The following is a 23,215-nucleotide window of genomic DNA, read 5'->3' as shown; positions in this document are numbered from 1 at the left end:
CCCCAGCATTTATTGTTTGCAGATTTTTTGATGATGGCCATTCTGACCTGATGTGAGGTGATACCTCATTGTGGTTTTGATTTGCATTTCTCTAATGATTAGTGATGTTGAGCACCCTTTCATGTGCTTCTTGGCCATCTGTATGTCTTCTTTGGAGAAATGTCCATTTAGGTCTTCTGCCCATTTTTTGATTGGGTTGTTTGGTTTTTTAATATTGAGCTGCATGAGCTGTTTATATATTTTGGAGATTAATCCTTTGTCCATTCATTTGTTTGCAGATATTTTCTCCCATTCTGAGGGTTGTCTTTTTGTCTTGTTTGTAGTTTCCATTGCTTTGCAAAAGCTTTTAAGTTTCATTAGGTTCCATTTGTTTATTTTTGTTTTTATTTCCATTACTCTAGGAGGTGGATCAAAAAAGATCTTGCTGTGATTTATGTCAAAGAGTGCTCTGCCTATGTTTTCCTCTAAGAGTTTTATAGTGTCCAGTCTTACATTTAGGTCTGTAATCCATTTTGAGTTTATTTTTGTGTATGGTGTTAGGGAGTGTCCTAATGTCATTCTTTTATGTGTAGCTGTCCAGTTTTCCCAGCACCACTTATTGAAGAGACTGTCTTCTCTCCATTGTATATCCTTGCCTCCTTTGTCATAGGTTAGTTGACCATAGGTGCGTGGGTTTATATCTGGGCTTTCTATCCTGTTCCGTTGATCTATATTTCTGTTTTTGTGCCAGTACCGTATTGTCTTGATGACTGTAGCTTTGTAGTATAGTCTGAAGTCAGGGAGTCTGATTCCTCCAGCTCCGTTTTTTTCCTTCAAGACTGCTTTGGCTGTTCGGGGTCTTTTGTGTCTCCGTACAAATTTTAAGATTTTTTTGTTCTAGTTCTGTAAAAAATGCCATTGGTAATTTGATAGGGATTGCATTGAATCTGTAGATTGCTTTGGGTAGTATAGTCATTTTCACAATATTGATTCTTCTAATCCAAGAACATGGTATATCTCTCCATTTGTTTGTATCATCTTTAATTTCTTTCATCAGTGTCTTACAGTTTTCTGCATACAGGTCTCTTGTCTCCTTAGGTAGGTTTATTCTTTTTGTTACAGTGGTAAATGGGAGTGTTTCCTTAATTTCTCTTTCAGATTTTTCATCATTAGTGTATAGGAATGCAAGAGATTTCTGTGCATTACTTTTGTATCCTGCAACTTTACCAAATTCATTGATTAGGTCTAGTAGTTTTCTGGTGGCATCTTTAGGATTCTCTATGTATAGTATCATGTCATCTGCAAACAGTGACAGTTTTACTTCTTCTTTTCCAATCTGTATTCCTTTTATTTCTTTTTCTTCTCTGATGGCCGTGGCTAGGACTTCCAAAACTATGTTGAATAATAGTGGTGAGAGTGAACGTCCTTGTCTTGTTCCTGATCTTTGAGGAAATGGTTTCAGTTTTACACCATTGAGAACGATGTTGGCTGTGGGTTTGTCATATATGGCCTTTATTATGTTGAGGTAGGTTCCCTCTATGCCCACTTTCTGGAGAGTTTTTATTACAAATGGGTGTTGAATTTTGTCCAAAGCTTCTTCTACCAACACTCATTATTATCTCTCTCTCTCTTTTTTTTTTTTGCGGTATGTGGGCCTCTCACTGTTGTGGCCCCTCCCGTTGCGGAGCACAGGTTCCGGACGCACAGGCTCAGCGGCCATGGCTCACGGGTCCAGCCGCTCCGCGGCATGTGGGATCTTCCCGGACCGGGGCACGAACCCACGTCCCCTGCCTCGGCAGGCGGACTCTCAACCACTGCGCCACCAGGGAAGGCCTGTTTCTCTAAAAGTGTAGCAGTTCTGGTGGATGTGAAGTCGTATCACAGTGTGGTTTGGGTTTGCATTTGGAGCATGTTTCATGTGCACTTAAGAAGGTGTATCCTCCTGCTGTTAGGTAGCATGTTCTATAGCCGTCTTTTAAGTCTAGTTAGTTAGTAGTGCTGTTCAAGTTTTCTGTTTCCTTGATCTTATTCTTAGTTTTTCTATCCATTATTGAAAAAGGGGCATTGAAATCTTCAACTATTACTGTTTAACAATCTATTCCTTCCTTCAATTCTCTCATTCTGTCCAAAATGCCTGTATTTTGGAATTCTCTTATTAGGTGATTGTTACGTCTTCCTGATGGATGAACCTTTTATCATTATGTCCCTCTTGATCTCTAGCAATTTTTTTTTGTCCTTTTAAAATCATTTTGCCTGATATTAGTATAACCATTCTTGCTCTTATGGTAGCTGCTTGCATGATGTACCTTTTCCTTTCAGCCTGTTTGTATCTCTGGATCCAAAGTTTGCCTCATGTACACAGCATATAGTTGGATCTTTTTTGTTTTCTTTCAGTGCAGTCTGATAACCTCTGCCTTTTGATTGGATTGTTTAATCCATTCATATTTAGCATTACTATTGATATAGTTTGATTTATGGCTGCAATTTAAATTTTTTGTTTTCTATATGTGTCATGTATTTTTTGTTTTTCTGTCCGTCCTTTGCTGCTTTCTTTTGCATTAAGTGTATCTTTTCCAGTGTAACTGTGATTCCTTATTTTTTCTAGTGTAACTGTGATTCCTTATCTTTTCTAGTGTAAATGTGATTCCTGTATGTGGGTGTGTGTGTGTGTGTGTGTGTGTGTGTGTGTGTATTTTCCACATATATCACTATGTAAGTGTAAGGTGCTAAGTCCAGCATGATGGTTTGATTTACATGTATTGTAAAATGATTACCACAGTAGGTCTAGTTAACATCCATCAACTCATAGATAAAATAAAAAGAAAAAAAATTCTTCTTGTGATGAGGAATTTCTCTTGTGGTCTGCTCTCTTAACAAGCTTCCTGTGTATCATCAGTATCTTTTTAAAGTTATTTTCATAGTGGTTGCTCTGGGGCTTACAATATACTTCTCAACTTATAAAAATCTTTTTAGGTTTATCCTAAATTATTTCCACTGACATATAGAAACATGTTTCCTGTCTAGCTCTATTCCCTCTTCCCTTGTTTTTGTGCTGTTATTGTTATTACCTCTATATGTGTTACAAATCCAAGAATTGCCTGTTATAATTTTTACTTTATACAATTTTATGTCTTTTAGAGAACCCATGTCCATAAAGTGAGGTGGAGAGGCAGGAAAACATATGGAAAGGGAACTGTGCCTCTCTTAGTGGATAGGATACCCTGGGCTATTTGTTGAGGGGGATCTGTGAACTTCCACTTGACAACTCTGCAACAAATGAAACCCCCCTACCCTGCATCTGTTAGTCAACAGTGTATCCTGATTCATTCCTTACCTATTACCAGGCCGCCTGTTCTAGGGGTCGTATCTCAAAGTGACTCAGAGTACTCCTATTTTTACCTCAAACTTTGTTGAAGTTGTCATATACTGTGTCATTTACTGTGATTTCTCACAATTTGGATTACTCCACTTGAATTTAAATAAAGTTTAGGCAGCAACCTTTCATAGCTGTCTATGATCTTTCATGAAATGGTGAACATGTACAGAATTATGAATCCAAAGGGTGATGTGGTATATGTGCTGCAGAGCCTCAGAGCAGGAAGCAGAGTTGAAATAGTAAATTAGGAGATGAGCTGACTTTTGGAGGTTGGCCCCTTGCTTTCTACACTTCGTACGCATGTTTCTACAAAAAAAATGAATGTTAACCTGCTGACTTACCAGTGAACTTTTTGAAATGTCTTTCAAAATGTGAAGCTTTAGTCATTTTCTTTGGTTGTACTCTGTATCAGTGGAGAAGGAGTTTGTATATAATCAAGGTAAATCATAGTAAATGAACATTTAAATGGCTTCATTGACCTGTCCATTACCATTTACCATTACCAAATGATTGTTCAATGAAATCTGGACATTTTCTAGAAAGTTGGTGACCAAAATATTCTGAGCTTTAAGTGCTAAGTCAAAATATTTAGGTGTTAACATAGGTGTTCAAATGAGCCTCAGGAAAAAGAACTGGTCAATTTTTGCCCAGTAGGGTATGTACTTTAGGTGGAATTAGCAAACAAACATAATGAGGAACGAATGCTCATTGGAAATTGGAAGTGGTCTGTTTGAAAGAAGGAATCCTGGGCTGTAGTCAAACTAACTGGGTTCTGGACCTCTCAGCTCGGCCCCTTCTGTGGACTTTGCCTCTCACGAGTCAGCTGGGGGTGCTGGACGCTTGGTTCCGTGTTTTCACACTGGGCTGTAGGAGCCCAGGCCTCTCAGGGTGCCTCGGGGGCTGAGGAGGGGGGAATGGAAAGCCACTTATCCGCCCATGACACATAATCAAGTTCTAATATTTGACAAGAAGAATTTCCCTTTAACAACTGCCCTGAGGGAAGCTGCTGGGCTGCGTGCCAGAAGGTGTAACCACAGGGCAGAAGAAAGCAATGTTCTGTAAAGGAAGCAGATGGGACTTCTCAGCGAGCAGCCAGCATATTCTAAGAAAACATTGCGTGCATACTGTTGTCTAGGGAGTCTTGCTCAAAGTTACTGAGACTAATTACTAAAATTAATGTATTAGAAGCAACCCTCGCCCCCCAAAAATCCACCCACCTAAAACTGTGTCATGTTTAGGTATTAAATAACATCATCTGTTGTGATATGCCTAGTAGTAGGAGCGAGTCAAACTAGCTCATTTACCCAGCATGCGTTCTGAAGTCTTAGCGCTAGAGGAGGAGGGGCGGTTCATCTGCAGCTATTTCCAGCTCTTTGAAAAAGAAAAGAAGAATCACCACGGGCTTATACAGACATTCGGCAATGGGTCTCCTAAGAAAGAGCAGAGAACCTTTAAAACTTCCTACTGGGAAAATAGAAGACTCTAAAAACTTGGCAATAGAGTGTGTAAACACTCTGTAAGTTTATAACACTGTAAGTCTATAAAATGGCCAACTTTATAAGAACAAAGAAATAAATGTTGGTTGATTCATTATGGTCAAGTAAGGATGGAGAGGGAGAGCACAGGAGACAGACAAGGGAGAAAGTGAAAAAGAGAAATGGGTCGGGAGGAGGGAGGCGGGAGGAGGGGGCAGGAAAGCGCAAGGACTGGACCCCAGGAGGGAGTGACCACGGGGGGGGGGGGGCGGGGGGATCGATGATTCCTGCAGGGAAGGAATGTGAAGCTGTCTTTGTCTTCCTCTTAGGAGACTGGGCCATCAGCTGATACAGTAATGACCCACCATACACAGTTGTCTTATCACTTCTACTTCTATCAGTGATTGACTTTTCGGGATCAATTAGCAGCAGAAACTTCCTGGGAAGAAATATTCTCAACTGCTGCGGTGTGGACAAAATCATCTACTAAATTACTTGCTTCAAGATATAAAATCCAGCAGATTTTCCCTCATCCAGTTCTGAGATTACTAGAATCCGAAAGGCAGGGAGGGAGGTATATATAGATATCAGGCTATTTTTATAGGTGATGTCTACTCCTTAAGTAATTCTCAAAAAATGAGTTGATAAAAAACTCCAGGATTCTCTGAGGTCTATCTCTGCATGTTGAAAAAGGAGTGAGACCTGTAGTGCTGTGAAATAGTTTAAATATCTCCCAATATTTAAAGCCTGTCTGTGAGACTGAATACAGGACCAGAGAGGCAAACTCTCCAAAAATACACATTTTTTTCATAGAGACTAACTCATCGTGTGGGCTTTCAGAAGCATTAGAAATATAGGTCACCTTAGAATGCATACCTGAATAGGAAACTTTGCAGAAGATAACCTTGCTATTTCTCTCCAGAGTAGCTGACTTTTCCACTGTGGTTTGGCCTCTGTGGTTTTAGAAATAATTTATATGCTAAGTGCGTGTTCTGTTATATAATAGCGACCATACTGTAGGTATCCTTGTCCATCAGGACAAGGATATTCAGCCACACTTGTATGAGGTAAAGCCCTTCTTAGTAAGATGACTCATAGGTGGAGTGCTCTCGTTAATTAAATTTTACCTTTAAATAAAAGATTTGGAAACTTTAACATAGAAAATGTTTAAAATGCAAATCCATTAATTAATAATCTGAATGTTCAGACTAAGACGTCAAAGTAGCTACTGTAATAACGCTTCTTGTTTTTTTCAGGTAAAGCTAATTTTAATAATAGATTTTCTCAAACACAACAGATCCAACATGCAAAAACATATTTATGTAACCCAATATACTTCACCGTGCAAAAAGTATAAAAATATTAATAAGCTATTTTACATATTTTAAGTTTAATTTTAAGTTTAGTTTTAGTTAGTTTAGTTAGTTTAGTTTAGTTAACATTACTTGATTCGTAGTTAAAAGTAACCATGATAGAAATCAGGTTTGGTGCTCCAGTTTTTGAAAGTTTGTTCCCCAGCTGAGTGCCCTGTGTCCAGAAAGAAGGGGAGAATAGAATTAGTGGGAAAACTGGCCATCAGTTAAGTTGCCTTTTTCTGTCCAAAATAAAACTTCATCAGTTTATCAAAAAACCAGTTAAATTTCTGATTTCTCCTTAAGAGTACCCGATTTGAGTACTCCCCTTAAAAGTACTCTGATTTCAGTCAGATCGGAGAGGGAGACAAAGCAGCTCTGCTCTGGCCTGGGCCTGGCCGTGGGATGGAAAGACGAAGCAGACGAGCTTTCTTCAGCTCCCTTTACAGCGTTTCTCCTCCCTGGTGTGTCCCGTGGCCTTATTCCTCATGATGCGGCTGGCCAGGCACCGGATCGTTCTAGCAACCTCCAGAAAAACGTGGCTTTCTTGTAATCCACTTCTGAAACACCTTGTACCATCACGTGTGGGGAGAGCACGGGCCACATAAAGGACAGATTTTGGATTGAAATCTAATTCTGATATGCAGTACATGTATTAGGGCCAAGTTATTTAATCTCCCTCCAAGCCTCAGTTTGTGCGTCTGTAAAATGGAGATAGCACCTCAGTGGCATAAAGGTTGTGAATACTGAGCAAGAAGGCAGCACCCAGCACACAGTGGGCTCTCAATTCGTCGTCTCCCCCTCACCTCTGTTTTCGAAGACTATTATTCCTAAGCAATATGTGTGGATTTTAACCAGGATCTGTGGGGCCACCAGTATAAAGTCAGCATCTCCAGATGGTATGTCTTCTGTACGTAGGGTGTGGGTATAGAGATAAGTCAGTATGTTGTGAGTACTCCATTTACTAAGCACATAACGGAGTCCTGGGGTCCGATCCTGGTTTCATTACTTCCTGGCCATGTGACTGTGGGCACGTTTCCCTCTCTGCTCTCAGTTGTGATGTTTCCTCCTCGGAGGTGTGTGGAGGGAACAGCAGATTACCCATGCAAAGTGCTCATTGGCACACTGCTGGGTGCAGAGGTAGGGACCCAGGCATGGCACCCAGAATTGAGTGCAGCTTTTCTAATACCCTCTAGGAGGTGGAGCCCACTCTCTTCAAAGGGCAAGAAAGGACTAAAATAACCCTGCTTTAGAGCCATTGAAGCACGCCTCTTGAAGAAGTGTTCTAAGAAGTTAAGAAAATTTTAGATCATTTCTCTTTAGGGAGATCTTTGTTTACCTTTTGAGTTTTCCAAACTTGTCACTTACGATAAACCAAACAGGTCACTCAGGGTAGGCTAGATTCTGCTACGGTGGCAGCCTCATGTCTCGCCCAGATCCGTGTCCCTCCCAGGTGTGGCCCACACCGCCATCACTTGGGGAGGCAAGCTGACAGGGCTCCCCCGTTTGGAGCGCCACGAGAGGAGAGAGGATGTGGCTACTTGGATGCCAGCACCTAAGGGGCTTGCCTTAAGTGCGAGGGATCTCCTCCAGTCTCGCTCACGAAGGAAACCAACTCGGTGGGGAGCTGGAATCTGCCCTGTGCATGTGTACGGACATGTATAGAGAAGCAGGGCGTTTGAGCACACCAATTCCACCTCGCCCGTGAAAGCACTCTGCGTTTCAGGCAGCGCTGCACTGGGGGATGGCAGGGCACGTGGTCCTCTTTGATTCCCAGAGGAAAATTCCAAACAAGACCCACCATTTCACGGTTGAATTTACAGTGATTTTTAGGAATAGCTTTTTCGAGGAACTAACGATCAGATAAAGATGGATTTGGGACCTAGAGACTTGGAGCCCGGAACCGTGATTTTATCTAAAGTGAAAAGCTGAATGTCATTGCTCCTAATAGAAATTAAGTGTTCAATAATTTTTGCCACTGAGAGGCTGATAACAAAACCTCTAAGGAAAAGACAAGGGGTTCATATGGACCATATTCCCATTTAAAGTATCAGCAGGAAGTTTTTTTTTTGGTGACAACTTTCATGCCAGCAGATCTGTTATTAAATAAGACCCCACGAGTTCTGTGTTACGTTGGGAACTGGTCTTTCTTAAGATGTGTGCCCAGTGTACACATCTTCAAGTAAGGGGTGACTTTAGACGATCTCACCGATAGCAGCAGATGTCTGGTTGGCTTTAGCATAAACTGTGTCCGCTGACTGAGATGTCACTTAATATAGAAGAACACACAGCAGAAACACTCAGGGATTGTGAGTAATGGAGTGACAAGGGTACGCCCTTCTGCTGGGAGGGTAGATTCCAGGGGTTAGGGGAAGGATTAGAGATGTGCAGACAAACTGAAATTGACAAACAATAGGCTTGTATTTTGTCCCAGGCTTATGGTATTACATTCATTTGTAGAGTGTATTAATGTGGAAAGGTAAGTAAATAATGAACACGGGGTGGGGGGGGTAGCAACATACCTAAAATGCTTGGTGCCTGGCTCAGAGTGGGTGCTTGATAGTTGCTTTAATGGAACGCCATCAGCGCTTTTGCTGTGTGTTAGCTCTGTCCTGGAAACCTGGGGAAGTCCCGGTTGCTACAGCGAGGCCCTTCACAAGAGCCTCAGTTTCAGGTCCTCAAGTTGAGACATCCTTTTAGTCAACTTGCAGAGTTACAAGTTGCCCCTCCCAGGGTTTATTTAGTGGTGGGAGAGCTGGGAGGGCTGCAGACCTTCTAGGAGCGCTCGGTGGATCCTAGATCAGCGCCCGGTCTGTGTTCTGGATACCTGCTGCCCAGCGAGTGGTCCCTGTACTGTAACAGCACTGTGTCTCCCGGGGCTTGTTAGAAATGCAGACTCTCGGGCCCACCCCAGGGCTGTGGTCCCAGTGTCCGTGCGTTCACAAGATTTCAGGGGATTTATGTGCTCCTTAAATTTGAGAAGCACGAGACTCTCAGAATTAGAAATGATGGTTTTCTGGGTTCTCATCTAAGAACGGGCTGTTGCACAGCTAAGCAAAGAAGGCTGCTTCACAAGCCCTGAATCTTAAACTTCTGGGAGGAGGAGACATGTCTTCTGTTTTCTTCCACACTTTGATCTCTAATGACCACACTCGGGGCTCCTCATGGAACAGAGAGATGACACACAGCTCAGCCCGTAACAGATGACCGGAGGACAACCACGTGAGAATGTTCTCGCCTCTGCTGCTTAGACGGGTCCGTAGGCCCCGTCCTCTCCGGCCACCCTGGCTCTGTCTTGACCGCGTATCAGCACTTGCAGTGCTCTAAGTCAGCCAGCCGAGGACAGCGCACCCTCCCGAAGCGGCACGCGTGAGAGGGGCTTCCATCTTAGGACGTGGCCAGTCCTTTAACTGTCTGCTTGGGGGCTGTCTTTGTTTTGTGTTGTTCCTTTCATCTTATGGAGTAATCTAATTTTTTAACTGAAGTGTAGTTGTAATATTATATGTTACAGGTGTACAGTATAGCGATTCACAGTGTTTAAAGGTTATTGACTCCATTTATAGTTATAAAACACTGACTGTATTCCCCATGGTGTACAATATACCCTTGTAGCTTATTTTATACCTAACAGTTTGTACCTCTTGCTCCCCTCCCCCTATTTTGCCCCTCCGCCCTTCCCTCTCCCCACTGGGTGACCATTAGTTTGTTCTCTATATCGGTGAGTCTGCTTCTTTTTTGTTATATTCACAAGTTTGTTGTATTTTTTAGATTCCACATGTAAGTGATATCATACACTATTTGTCTTTCTCTGACTTATTTCATTTAGCATAATACCCTCCAAGTCCATCCATGTTCCTGCAACTGGCAGGATTTCAATCTTTTTTATGGCCGAGTAGTATTCCATTGTGTATATGGACCGCACCTGCTTTCTTTGATTCGTAGCTTTCATTGCTGCTTCTCGTGTATCTGGCCCTGCTCTGGAGAGCTAGCCCCTGGTTTCACCTTCTGCCCGTCCTGGGTTGCAGCCTCTGGTCACCCTCGCCAGGTGACCCCAGGTGCCTCACAACCCCACTAAGCTTTGACCCTGGTGCATCGTCTCCTCAGCCTGCTCAGGGCCCTTCTGGATTCTACCGAGACCCCAGGATGCGGGAACCTGGACACACGTTAAAACGTGAACTTCTTCCGTGAAGGGGCTGAATTTGTTTGTTGCAGCCCCTGGAATCACGCAAGTGTTTGTTCAGTATTAAATGCCGGATGTTAGACGTCCACCTCCTTTTACGACGAAGGAAGCCTCAGGAGAGATTTGTTCCCATCCTAACAACAAGGAGACTCCAGGTCATCTGTCAAATCACAGCATTTCTTAAGCCCTTCAGAGAGCTTCAGGTGCAAGACAGCTCTGTGGGCCGAATTCCGAAGAGAGGGAGAGCCCCGTAGAAGAGAGATGAGATGCATGAAGCATCCCAGGCTTGGCACGGGAAGGAGAGAGAGCTGGCTGTCTTACCGTGGCAAAGAGAGCAGCTGATTGCAAAGGATCCTTAAAGGCCAGAGATGGGCTGGAAGATCAGGTTCAAACAGCGGGGCCTGGGACACAGGGACGTTCATACTTGCTGGCAGGCTCTTTTCTTCAGCCTCTCCAGGTGATCACAGGAGTGCTTGGGGGCAGGACCCTGGAGAGAGTCCACTCAGTGGCACAGTTTCCCACGAGGACTTCAGACTCCTGGGAAACAGACATAAAACTCTGTCCTTTCCCATTACCCTTTTCTGTCAGGAGGCTAAAGCCTTGAGCTACTGAGAGAAGAGCTGTTAAATCTCTCGTCCAAGGACAGGCAATGATCTGTTGCCGCTAGGGGTGGGACAGGAAACTTTCTCCCACCCAAGACCAACCGCAAATACAGGCAGAGTGGAGCTTCCATGGGAAGGAGGGGCAGGAATGCTTTGAAAACCTACGTCAGTGGTCCCCAACCATTTTGGCGCCAGGGATCAGTTTCGTGGAAGACAATTTTTCCCCAGAGTGGGGGTGGGGGGCGCTTTGGGGGTGATTCAAGCGCATTGTTTATTATGCACTTTTCTATTATTACATTGTAATATGTAATGAAATAGTTATAGAATTCACCATAATGCAGAGTCAGTGGGAGCCCTGAGCTTGTTGTCACTTGCCACCCACTGATAAGGTTTGATATGAGTCTGCAGGCAATGGATTTATTATGGTCTCTGTGCAGTCAGACTCTCTCTAATGATAACCCGTATTTGCAGCCGCTCCCCAGCGCTAGCATCACCGTCTCAGCTTCACCCTAGGTCATCAGGCATTGGATTCTCAGAAGGAGCACGCAGCCTAGATCCCTCGCATGCGCAGTTCACAGTACGATTTGCGCTCCTGTGAGAGTCTAATGCCGCTGATCTGATAGGAGGCGGAGCTCAGGTGGTAACGCGAGTGATGGCGAGCGGCCTTAACTACGGATGAAGCTTGGCTCGCTCACCCGCCACTCACCTCCTGCTGTGCGACCTGGTTCCCAACAGGCCACGGACCGGTACCAGTCGGTGGCCCCGGGGTTGGGGACCCCTGCCTTATGTCAAGGCCCAGATTCATAGGGCTTACCTAAGACTCAGGACAACAGAAAATTCCTCCTCCTACCACCAGGAGCTGAGCACGAATCATAAACAGTAGCCGTCTATTTCTGCAGCAGGGGCAGGGGCAGGAGACAGAACCTCGGTCTGGCACAGGGACCCAGGAATGGCTGAGGGCGGGGGATGGAGCAGGGACACTGAGAGAAACCCACCAGCGCCTTACCCACTGTAAGGGAAGGCAGCCTGTAGCGCACCGGAAGTAATGATTAAAGACCCAAAAACCTCAAACCCAGCCCGACTCCTGACTAGATAGACAACCTCCTTACCCCTGGAACCACACATAAAATGATTTGTTATGAGCATAAAAACTACTTACTTTGGTCTCTACTGTTTCTTTATGCATGGTTTTCAGCAGTCAATCCAAAGTTGATACTTTAAAAAGCAAAGCAAAACCAAACCAAACCAAATCATTGCCAACAGATAAAGCAACCAACAGAGCGAGAACTAGCGATGACCCAGCTGTTGGAAGTCTAAGATAGGGACTTTAAAATAACCATGGTAGGGAATTCCCTGGTTAGCCTGGGAGTTAGGACTCGGCGCTTTCACTGCCGTGGGCCCGGGTTCGATCCCTTGTCAGGGAACTAAGATCCCACAAGCTGCACAGTGCAGCCAATAAATAAATAAAAATAAAATAACCAAGATAAATATGTTAAATTATCTAGAGAAAAAGATATATAGTATGCATGAACAGATGGGAAATTTCAGCCGAGAGACAGAAACTATAAGAGACAAATAGGAATGCTACAAATTAAAAAGAAATGATATAAAACAAAGAATTCTTTCGGCAGGCTTACCAGTAGACTAGTCTCAGCTGAGGAAAGGTGGATGAACTTGCAGATAGGTCAACAGAAATTGTAAAAAGTGATACACAAAAAGAAGAAAAGACTGAAGAAAAAAACCATAACAGGGCCAACAAGAGCTCTGGGACAATATCAAATAATCTAACACATTCAGTTGGAGTCCCAGTATAATAAATAAGAGGGAAGGAATAGAGCAGAAGAAACATTTAAGGAGATAATGGCTAAAAATTTTCGAAAAATAGTGCAAGATAACAAACTCCAGATCCATGAAGTTCAGAGAACCCTGACAGTAGAAACACAAAAATAAATAAGTAGACTCCTAAACCCAAAAAGCACAAAAATCTGCCTAAACATATCGTAACTAAACTGTTAAAAACCAAAGACATGGAGAAAATATGGAATGCATCCGGGGGTGGGGATGGGGGTGGGGAACATTACAAAAAGAAGAAAAACAATTGCAGTAGATTTCTTGTCAGATGTTCAGCAAACTAGAAGGTAATAGTGTGGTGACACCTTTAAAGTACCCAAAGGAAGAAACAATCTATTAACCCAGACTTCTGTATCCAGTCAAAATACTTTTCCAAACTGAAGGCAAAAATTAAACTTCTTCAGACAAACAAGCTGAGATAACTATGTGAACAGACCTGTGCTGCAAGAGATGTCGCAGGAAGTTCTTCAGGCTGTAGAAGATTACACCAGATGGAAATTTGGATCTACGCAGAGAAATGGAGAGCACCAGAAACAATAACAATAAATATTTAAAGTATTTTTTCTTATAGCTTTTCAAAAGATTGTTGACTAAAGCAAAAATAGTAAATGGGGTTTATAACATATGTAGAAGTAGAATATATGAAAATAGTTGCACAGATGATGGGAGGGGGAGGAGTTGTAAGTATAAGGTAAATGCAAACTACTAAGATATGATACTTTGAAATTTTCAAAACAAAATATGTAGGCTTAAAGGAGTCATTTCAGGTCAGTTGCTAGTATCAATGAACATGGTTGTACGTGGAAAAGTATAATGTACGAGGGTCAATCTGAGACTTAAAATTTGAGGGAAACAAAAAAAAAATACTTATCATTTAGTTCAGTGGTTCTTCAGTTCAGCCAACATCAGAGTCATGTGGAAGAGTTGGTTTAAAAATGGAACCTTCTGGGCCCAGTGCTGCGGATCTCCCCGAGGCAAGGCCTCCTGTTTCACGTGGACCCTCCTAACGTGTGTCCTCCTGTAGCGCATGGTGGCGACCCTCAGGGGAACAGGTGCTGCGTCCTTGGTTATGGAGCCGAGTCAGGGTAGGCCAGACTCGGGGGCAAACGGACGTTCTAGCTGCTGAGAGACTACAGCCTGGGCTAACGTCAAGAAAACCCCCTCCTTCTAACAAGGAGTCGTATCTTGCAGTGGTCAGCGTGGAGAAATCAGGATCCCTGGGAACAACTGGGTGTCCTTGATGAATCCAGGAACTTGGGGACCATGGAAACTGCGGGCCAAGTGTGGTCGACCACAGCAGCCCCTTGGTGTGGGCCTCTGTGTGGTTCAGAATACGAGGCTCTGGGTCATGGCGAGATCCCACTGCCCTCTTTCCTCCAGACAGAGGTCACAGACCAGCAGTATCTCTTCAGGGAGCCAGGTTGGCGTTGGGTCACGTGTGCAGCATATTCCTTGGGGCCAGGGTTGGGCAGACAAGGTTGCCATGAGTTCCTGAATCCACCATGGCTTTGGTCTGGAGGTGAACATGAGAGCAGAAGTAGCCATCGGTGTTGGGCCGAATCACCAAGAATAGGGATCAGCCGGTGAGTGGAGAAGTGCGGTTGGCGGGGAGGGAAGAGCTGCATCCAGGCTGGGCTCCTTGGAACGCGCTGCGTGGGCGGGATGGAGTGGGCGACTCCTTCACTGGAGGACCTCAGAGGGTAGCGGGAACTGGATCTGTCCCCCTCCTTCCACGGAATAGCAGGTGAAGGATTTTCTTTTTTCCTCTTCAGAAGGGGAAGTTTTTAGGCTCTGCTAAATAATCAAATGAATGGAAACTGGCGTCCCCTTAATTAGCCTTGATTTCCGCCAGGTGGTAGGAAGAGTGGCCACCCCACGTCTCGTGGCTGTTTTGTTTCTTTTCTCGTTCCTCCGTACCTACTTCCTCCACTTTGGGGGTTCCTCTGTAAAGCACTGGCTGACACAATGGTTGTATCTGCAAACCTCGTACCTGAATGAGTCATTTTCCTATTAACCTTTTTTTCTAAAGGGCTATTTATTTATTTAATTTTTGGCTGCGATGGGTCTTCATTGCTGCGCCTGGGCTTTCTCTAGTTGTGACGAGCAGGGGCTTCTCTTGTTGCGGAGCACGGGCTCTAGGCGTGCGGGCTTCAGTAGTTGTGGCGCGCAGGCTCAGTAGTTGTGCTTTGCAGGCTCTAGAGCGCAGGCTCAGTAGTTGCGGCACACGGGCTTAGTTGCTCCGCGGCATGTGGAAACTTCCCGGACCAGGGTTCGAACCCACGTCCCCTGCATTGGCAGGCGGATTCTTAACCGCTGCTCCACCAGGGAAGCCCTCCTATTAACCTTCTAAAGAGATGGTTCCCAAAAGGCATTGTCAGCTTCAGGTCTGGAGCTGTAGTTTAGCTGTTCAGTGGAAGTCTTTCACAGTCTTCTGACAAGCTGGACCAACATAAATTAGATCTACGTCATTCATCTCTTACGATGACTTAGGCATCACCTGTCTGTTCCTCCCCCTCTTAGGTCTTCCTTTTGTCACATCTGCTACCTGTCAGATGCTTCCCTAGGAGGTGGCTACATCCCCATACGTCACACACGAGGAAGCAGAGACTCAGAGAGATGAAGTAACTTACACAGACCTCCCAGTTAATGAGCAACAGAGCCAAGCTTCAGATGCTGATCTAATTCCAAGGTCTGTTGAGCTGTATTACACCCTAGTCCAGTCAGGACCTCTGTCTTGGTACGTCTTGGTACGTACCCCAGTAACCCTCCCACTCCAGTCACGTCCTGCAGTGTCCTATTGGTTGTATACTTTCATGTCCTAGGCTTGTAATCTTTGTTTAACCAAGGGGGAATTTTAAGTTTAAAAGGAAATCCAAAAGTAATGTAGCCCAGCATGGGATTCCATCTGTTTCCCCGAGATGCATTTGTCCAATGGCCAATCTTCGTGTATTCCGTCAAACTAAGGAACTTCATCTGACGAGACGGTCGTAGCATCTCTGTGGCCTCTGGTAAGGTGGCAAGCGAGGGGTCGAGAGGGAGGAGAAGCCGGAAGGGAAGTTGCCTGGCCCCACTGAGCTTTGAGCACATGTCCCACAGGAAGGCCACCTACTTTTCTTTCTCTTCACCTTAAAACCTCTTCCCCTTTTGAGATGACAAATCACAAAATCGGCCTGTCCCAGATTGTGGTGAGCTCCCCCACCTACGCATCAGCGAGAGGTGGATACCTGATCAGCAATACCAAGATTGCTGCAAAAACGAGATAAGATTTTTTTGTGTTTTTTTTAGCACTTTTGAGATAAGCTTTTGAAAAACCCACACTCGTTAATTTTTGCGTGCCGATCATACTTCAGTCATGCATTCACTCAGCAAACCTTTCTGGAGCCCCTGCCGGTGGTGAGGCCCTGTTCCAGGTGACTGGGTCTGCAGGAGTCAGCGGGCTCCTTCTCTCTGGGGAATGTGCACACTAGAGGCTGCAGACAAAGGAACGGCTGCTGGGACAGTGAAGCAGAAGCCGGGAATGGGCCTGGAGCTGATCGACTGCCCGCCAGTGGGCAGGGAGGGAGGAGACTTGGAGCAGACACCCAAGGAAGGGAGGGCCCCCCGAGGTTGTCTGGGGGATGCGTTCTCGGCAGAGAAATCCCAAGGACGAACGCCCTGAATCAGGGATGTGCTGAGCAGACTCAAGGAAAAGCCCGGATGCCAGGGTCCCGGGCGTTAACAATGGAGGGGGTGGGAGATAAAGCAGGGAGGGCGAGAGCGTGGGGCGGGGGTCCTGTGTTAGCGTGCCCTGTAGGTCATGGTTAGGGTGCAGACGTGTACTGGGGGCACCCTGGAGGATTTCGAACAGAATACAGACATGACTCGAATAACTGTAGAAGTCCCACAGGTCTGTCGCGTGGAGGACAGAGCGCAGAGGGCAGGAGTGGGCCGGGGACCCCTTGGAAGATGAAAGCACCGGTCCAAGTGGCCGGCAGGGAAGGAGTGAGAAGCTGAGGGGTTTGGGTTACAGGAGTTATGTTACATCCCGAGGAGGTAGCCGAGGGGATTGGCTGATGTGCTTGGTGGGGAGGAAGAGAGAATTGGAGTGCCCCAAGGCCACAGCCTGTGCCACCAGGGTTGAAGGGGTTCGGTTGCCTGTTGCTGAAATGAGCTTGTGGACAAGCAAGTTTAGGGAAGGAAAACTGAGTTTGGTTTTAGACAGGAGATACTTGAAATTCTTCTCAACGTTCTGAGCAGGGATCCTGATGTCTGGAGTTCCAGAGAGGGGTCTGGACTGTAGACACAGTTTGGGGATTGTAGTCAGTTGAATAGTGTCTCCCCCAGATTCATGTACACCTGGAACCTCAGAATGTGACCTTATCTGGAAATAGTCTCTGCGGATGTAATTAAGCTGAGGGAGGGGACACAGAGACGCAGAGAGGAAGGTGGTGTGAAGGTCGGGCAGGGACGGCAGTGATGCCTCTGCAGAGCAAGGAGCCCCGCGGGCTGCAGGCCCCTCCCACAGCCAGGAGGGGCCCGGGGGTGGCCTCTCCATCAGACTTTCAGGAGGTACCAGCCCTGACCCTGCACTTCTGGCCTCCGCAACCGTGAGAGGTTACATTCCTGTTGTTTGGAGCCATCAGTTTTGTGGAACTTTGTGAAAACCTCCCCAGGAAACTAATACAGGGTCTCAGGGTAGAGACAGTGTTGAAGTGAGGTCCAGGTGAGGTCACAGAGGGCCCAGCCCAGGGCAGCCAGGTGTCCAGGAAGAGAAGGTGAGGAGGGCCCAGCAGAGGAGCCTGACGAACCTCTTTTCTTTCATCAATTCCAACGGAATTTAGAGCTAGTAATAGTGGAAAACAATAGGGCGAGACTGGGGGCGAGTCTGCAAGTCGCTGTGGCAGAGGCGGGAATGAGGCTGTGCTGAGCTAACGGGTGTCGAGTCTCACTCCTACCCCTGGGCCCAGTCCTGGAAGTCGGCCTACCTGCATCTTTAGCTGCTTGGGAGGGGTGTCACGTGTTTTAAAAAGTCACCTTCATTGAGATGTAATTTACATGCGACAAAACCGCATTCATTTTCAGGATTGTTTCAGTGAGTTTCCACGAATCTGTACCAGTGCAACTACAGCCACAACCAGAACAGGAAATGTCTCCACACCCTCGAAGGCTCCCTGCGCTCCTCTCCTGTCGGTCTCTGCCCCTCCCCGCTCCACGCAGCGCTGATGGCTTTCCTGTCACCGTACGTTAGCTGCTTCCCCCTAGATTCCGTGTCACGGCCTCACTCGGGGGGCCCTCCTCTGGGGTGCCTGCTGCTCTCCGAGTCTCCCACGGGCGCCCTTGCATCCAGGGTGTCCTGGGCCTGGAGGCGCTGCTGCGTCTCTTCCCAGAGTCCTGCGTTCAGTGACGTCAGCTTGGCTGCTCGACGTCGGCCAGAGTCGGGGGAGCGTTTGCTCCGCAGGAATCGTCACGCCTACCGGTCAGGGCTCTTTCACTCCTGGGGAGCCGGCTGATAAACACGTACGAGTCCACCACCGTCCCGTCTGTTCACAGAGTTACTTCCTGATCGCTGTTCCGGCCACGCTGTCAGGAGACCCGGCATCTACGCTGCTCCCGTCTCCTGACGCTGCTCCCGTCTCCTGGCCCTGCTCACACCTCAATCCCCCAAGGATCCTGAGAGCTTGTCCTCGAGGGCCTGTCCCGCTCCGCTCGCAGAGGCACGGCTGGGGGAGGAGTGGGACCTCTGATGCGTCCCCTCGCTGGAACAGGTGGGGGGCGTTTTCCGTTGTCACAGCTTCCGCGACTGGCAGAACAGGCATCGTGGCGGGGGGCGAGCGCTCCCCTGCTGTGCTGGGTCTAGAGCGTCGCACAGGCCAGAGGGGTTGTCACAGGAAGCTGATGGCACCGCCGAGTGTGGGTGCCTTCTGAGCGCGCGCAGCTTGACTTTATTCCCGGTGCGCTCGGCTCCCCGCTGCGGGGGCAGAGGCGCCTCGGACCCATCTTGTGGGGGAGCCTTGGGTCCCGGTCACCAGGCGACGCCTCCTTTCTTCACGGCTTCTTTCCCCAGGAGCTCTGGATGCTCTCCTGGCCAGTGGACTTCAGCCGAGACCACCCGCATCATTGGAAATTTTAGTCCTGCTGAACCTAAGCAGGAAAGGTATTTCTCTTCTGCTAGGGGCACCCCGGCCCTGAGGCAGCCCTTCATGCAGCTTCCCCCCGGAGCTTCACAGTGTTGCACGCTCGGAGTCCAAGCGCAGCCTAGCGGAGCCAGCGCAGAAGGTCTCAAGGCAGCTGGCCGCCGCGGCCTGCGCGCTCCACAGTTACGTAACAACTTCTGAGAACCAAGGAGATCTGTTCCAGGCCTTCCTAATGTTTCTGCTGCGGAAGAACGGAGACTGTCCCCCTTGAAGTGACACCTCCAGCATATCCGCTGTTGTCACCTGTGTCTCCACAGCAGCTCCCACCGTGAATTCCTCCAAGGTTCGCGATTATCTTGTATTTGTAAAGAAACGGCAACAATTCAGTGCGATGCTGTTTATCTTGACACAGACCCCTACACCAGCCGCAGGAGAACAATGGGTCTCCCAAGACCCCAGGACGCAAGGGCGTTCCCTCTGGAGCTGCGGTCAGACAATCCGGGGACCGTGTGAGCTGCATGGGTCAGTAGCCACAGCCTGTCTCACTTCCAGTTTAATCTAGTGGTCTCATGTGACCTAAGTCACTTGACCATCTGTACTTTGTCACCCTTCTGTACAACAAAATCTCCTGAACACCTTGTAACTCGGGGCTGCTTTTGTTTTTTTTTTTTGCGGTACGCGGGCCTCTCACTGCTGTGGCCCCTCCCGTGGCGGAGCACAGGCTCCGGACACGCAGGCTCAGCGGCCATGGCTCACGGGCCCAGCTGCTCCGCGGCATGTGGGATCCTCCCGGACCGGGGCACGAACCCGCGTCCCCCGCGTCGGCAGGCGGACTCCCAACCACTGCGCCACCGGGGAAGCCCCTCGGGGCTGCTTTTAACACCGGTCGTCGGTCTCTGGTTGGAGCACTTTGTGAGTCTGAATGTGTCTGTGAGCACAAAGCACGCTCAGGCGCTTCCCCACAAATCAAACAGCCACAACCGTACAACCGGCTTCTAGAACTGGGAGCTGAAGACCCCTCAGACGGCAGCTCCGGGGCCCACACAGGGGAGGGATTCCCTTTACATGGCCTCCAGCTTCAGAACTCACTTGAGGCTGGTGAGTTGGCAGACAGTAAAGATTCTTTTCATCTGTTAGAAAGTTCTCCTTTGGGGGAGCCGGTATCTACTGAAACTTCCCTTATTCTACTTCTGTTTTTGCGTTTAGCACAGTTCCTGACATAGAATTAACCTTCAGAAATTATTAGGGGAACTGAGAACAAGACTGTTCCTTCCACAGGCCTGCTCTTTACAATTTGAAGATAGCTCTCAGGTCGTCCCTGATCGTCTCATTTTGGAAGCAGACACATATAGTTCCTGTAATTTTTCAGAAAGGGGCACAGCCCCAAGTACTCAGCCATTCAGAATGCATTCCTGAGCGCAGCTCCCATCACTTCTAAGATGTGATACCCAGGCCTGGAAGGAATGATCCATTTGTCTGCTCAGCATAGACGCCTGCAGTGCACCACCTGAGCTGGGTTGATGGCACCAGTGGCCCCAAATAACAGGCTCCAGCACCCCATCCTCTGTGACGTGGTCTCACAGATCTCCCATCAGAAGGTAGACTCAGCTTCCCAGACAGTGAACCTGCTTTGAACCTGAGACTTGCTTTGGTCAATGGGATGTGGCAAAGGGATGGAGTCCAGTTCTGAGTCTAGTCCACATGTTTATAATTTCCTTAACTCCTCTTAGAAATCTCCCTTATCACAGGAGAGGCTTGGGCTATCCTGGGAAGGATGAGAGAACACATGGGGCACAGACGGGCTGTCCCAGCCGAGGCCATTCTGCACCGGCCAGCGGTGGCTCACCTCTTGGCTGAGCACAGGTACGTGAGCAGGCCCAGTCACATTGGCTGTCTGGCCCAATCAGTATAACCACCTAGCTACCTGTAGGCTCATGAGCAATAATAAAGGGTTAGTGTTGCATCCCATTAAGGTCTCAGGGTTGTTTTCCATGCAGTGTTATTTTGGCAATAGATAACTGATATATCATATAACTAGTGCCACCCAAGATTGGATTATCTATTATAGTGGCTTACATCAAACTTGTGATCAGTTACCTTTATCTGATAATTTTTACACATATCAGTTTCTTTTTTAAAAAATTAACTAACTAATTAATTTTTGGCTGTGTTGGTCTTCATTGCTGCGCGTGGCTTTCTCTAGTTGTGGCGAGCAGGGGCTACTGTTCGTTGAGGTGCGCCGGCTTCTCATTGCAGTGGCTTGTCTTGTTGCGGAGCACGGGCTCTAGGCGTGTTGGGCTTCAGTTGTTGTGGCTCTCGGGATCAGTAGTCGTGGCTGGTGGGCTCTAGAGTGCAGGCTCAGTAGTTGTGGCGCACGGGCTTAGTGGCTCCGCGGCATGTGGGATCTTCCCGGACTAGGGCTTGAACCCATGTCCCCTGCATTGGCAGGCGGATTCTTAACCACTGCGCCACCAGGAAAGCCCCATATATCAGTTTCTTGACCTGTGCTGTTCAATAGGGTGGCTACCAGCCACGTGTGGCAATGGTACATTTGAAGTGCGGTGAGTCTGAATTGAGATGTGCTCTACGTATCAAACGCACATCTGATTTTGAAGACTTAGTACAAAAATGGTGAAGTATCCCATTGATATTTTTTATACCGATTACATATTGAAATGGTTATATTTTGGAATCACTGAGTTAAAATTTTTGAAGATTGCTTTTCCCAGTTTATTTTGACCTTTTTAAATGTGACTACTAGAAAAATTTAAATTACACATGTGACTCACATCATGTCTCTGCTGGACGCCATTCAAGACAGTGCCCTTCTAGCCCACGTTTATAATTTTCTTATCTCTGTGTCTTATTGCTTTCACCTCAGAATTCCAACCACATGAAATAATATAGAATCTTGAGCATTATCTATACTATTAGTTATCCATCTCAAATCTTATAATTCAGCAAATTTGATAGGCATTTTTTTCCTACTTGTATCCAAGTCATTGATTTAAAATAATTCTGATGGCCACAAGATCAATATAACCCCATAGCATTTCACCAATGAATTATTTCCATACTGAAAAAATGATTTACCATTTCTGGTTGTAATTCAATCTGCTGAGAATCTGCCTAAGAGTAATGTCATCCAGCCTACATTTTACCAGTTTATTCAGAAGGAATTTTAAACGTTTTTCTGAAATCAAGGTATATTTGATAAAATCAGGATGTGCAGGAGGTAAAGTCAAAGTCTTCAGTGTGGGAGGTGTTTCCTGATGCACCAACACACTAACATGTCAAGAAGGACGACAAAGCAGGAGCCAGTAGAGGTGGTGACGTAGGAGGCTCCTGAGCTCCTGTGCTCTCAGAGACATGCCAGATACACAGCTACACAGGGAGCAGTTCCCTCTGAAAGAGGGACAGGGACTAGCTGAGTGACTCCTATTCTTCAGGTGAATGAGAAAATACCCACTTCTAATTCTGTAGGAAAGACAAAGACACACTCTTGCCATCCCTGGCACAGTGCCACACAATCTGGAGGGAACCCCCAAATCCCAGCTTTCCCCTGAGGAGCATCAGGGGCTGGCTGCCACTTTTCCTGGAGGGCGCTTCTCATGCCTTCTCCCTTCATCCCGCTGCAGTAATAAAACCAAATCTCCAGTGTCTCCCTGAAGGGAGTACGTACCCACATGTGTACAGACGGAGTGACAGGATGGATACAAAAGTAAGACCCAACTGTATGTTGCCTACAAAAGACTCATCTCAGTTTTAAGGACAGAAGTAGATTGAAAGTGGAGGGATGGAAAAAGATATTACATGCAAATGAAAATTTAAAAAGCAAAGGGTTTTATATATACTTATATCCTTTACTCATAACAGACAAAATAGACATTAAGCCAAAGACTGCAATGAGACAAAGAAGGTCATAATATAATGATAAAGGGATCAATTCATCAAGAGGATATAACAATTGGAAATATTTTTGCATCCAACATTGGAGAACCTAAATATATAAAGCAAATATGAACAGATCTGAAAGGAGAGATAGACAGCAATACAGTAATAGCATACAATACAATGCAATAATACCTCACTTGTAACAATAAAGAGATCATCCAGACAGAAAACCAACCAAGAAACATTGCACTTAAACTACATATTACACCTAGTGGAGCCAAACAACATACATAGAACATTCCATCCAACAGCAGCAGAATACACATTCTTCTCAAGTGCACATGGAACATTCTCCGGGAGAGATCATATGTCAGACCACAGAGTAAGTCAATA

At 46.5% G+C, this 23,215-nt stretch overlaps 1 protein-coding gene across 3 annotated transcripts in view; it reads left to right on the top strand.

Moving 5' to 3' along the window:
• CCR6 (C-C motif chemokine receptor 6) overlaps positions 1–23,215 on the top strand; it is a 77,611-nt gene that overhangs the window by 10,957 nt on the left and 43,439 nt on the right. The window contains exons 1-2 of one of the 3 annotated variants that reach the window (XM_032651473.1): positions 19,784–20,026; positions 20,677–20,791. The gene's annotated coding sequence lies outside the window, so the exon portion shown is untranslated. Of the gene's footprint in view, positions 1–17,876; positions 19,451–19,783; positions 20,027–20,676; positions 20,792–23,215 lie in introns of those variants that run through there. The other 2 variants (XM_032651472.1, XM_032651475.1) reach the window with 2 other exon arrangements.

The sequence above is a fragment of the Phocoena sinus genome, chromosome 12 (genome assembly GCF_008692025.1).
Source record: "Phocoena sinus isolate mPhoSin1 chromosome 12, mPhoSin1.pri, whole genome shotgun sequence".
In the NCBI taxonomy this organism is placed as follows: Eukaryota; Metazoa; Chordata; class Mammalia; order Artiodactyla; family Phocoenidae; genus Phocoena; species Phocoena sinus.
This window is presented reverse-complemented; position numbering and strand designations above follow the sequence as displayed.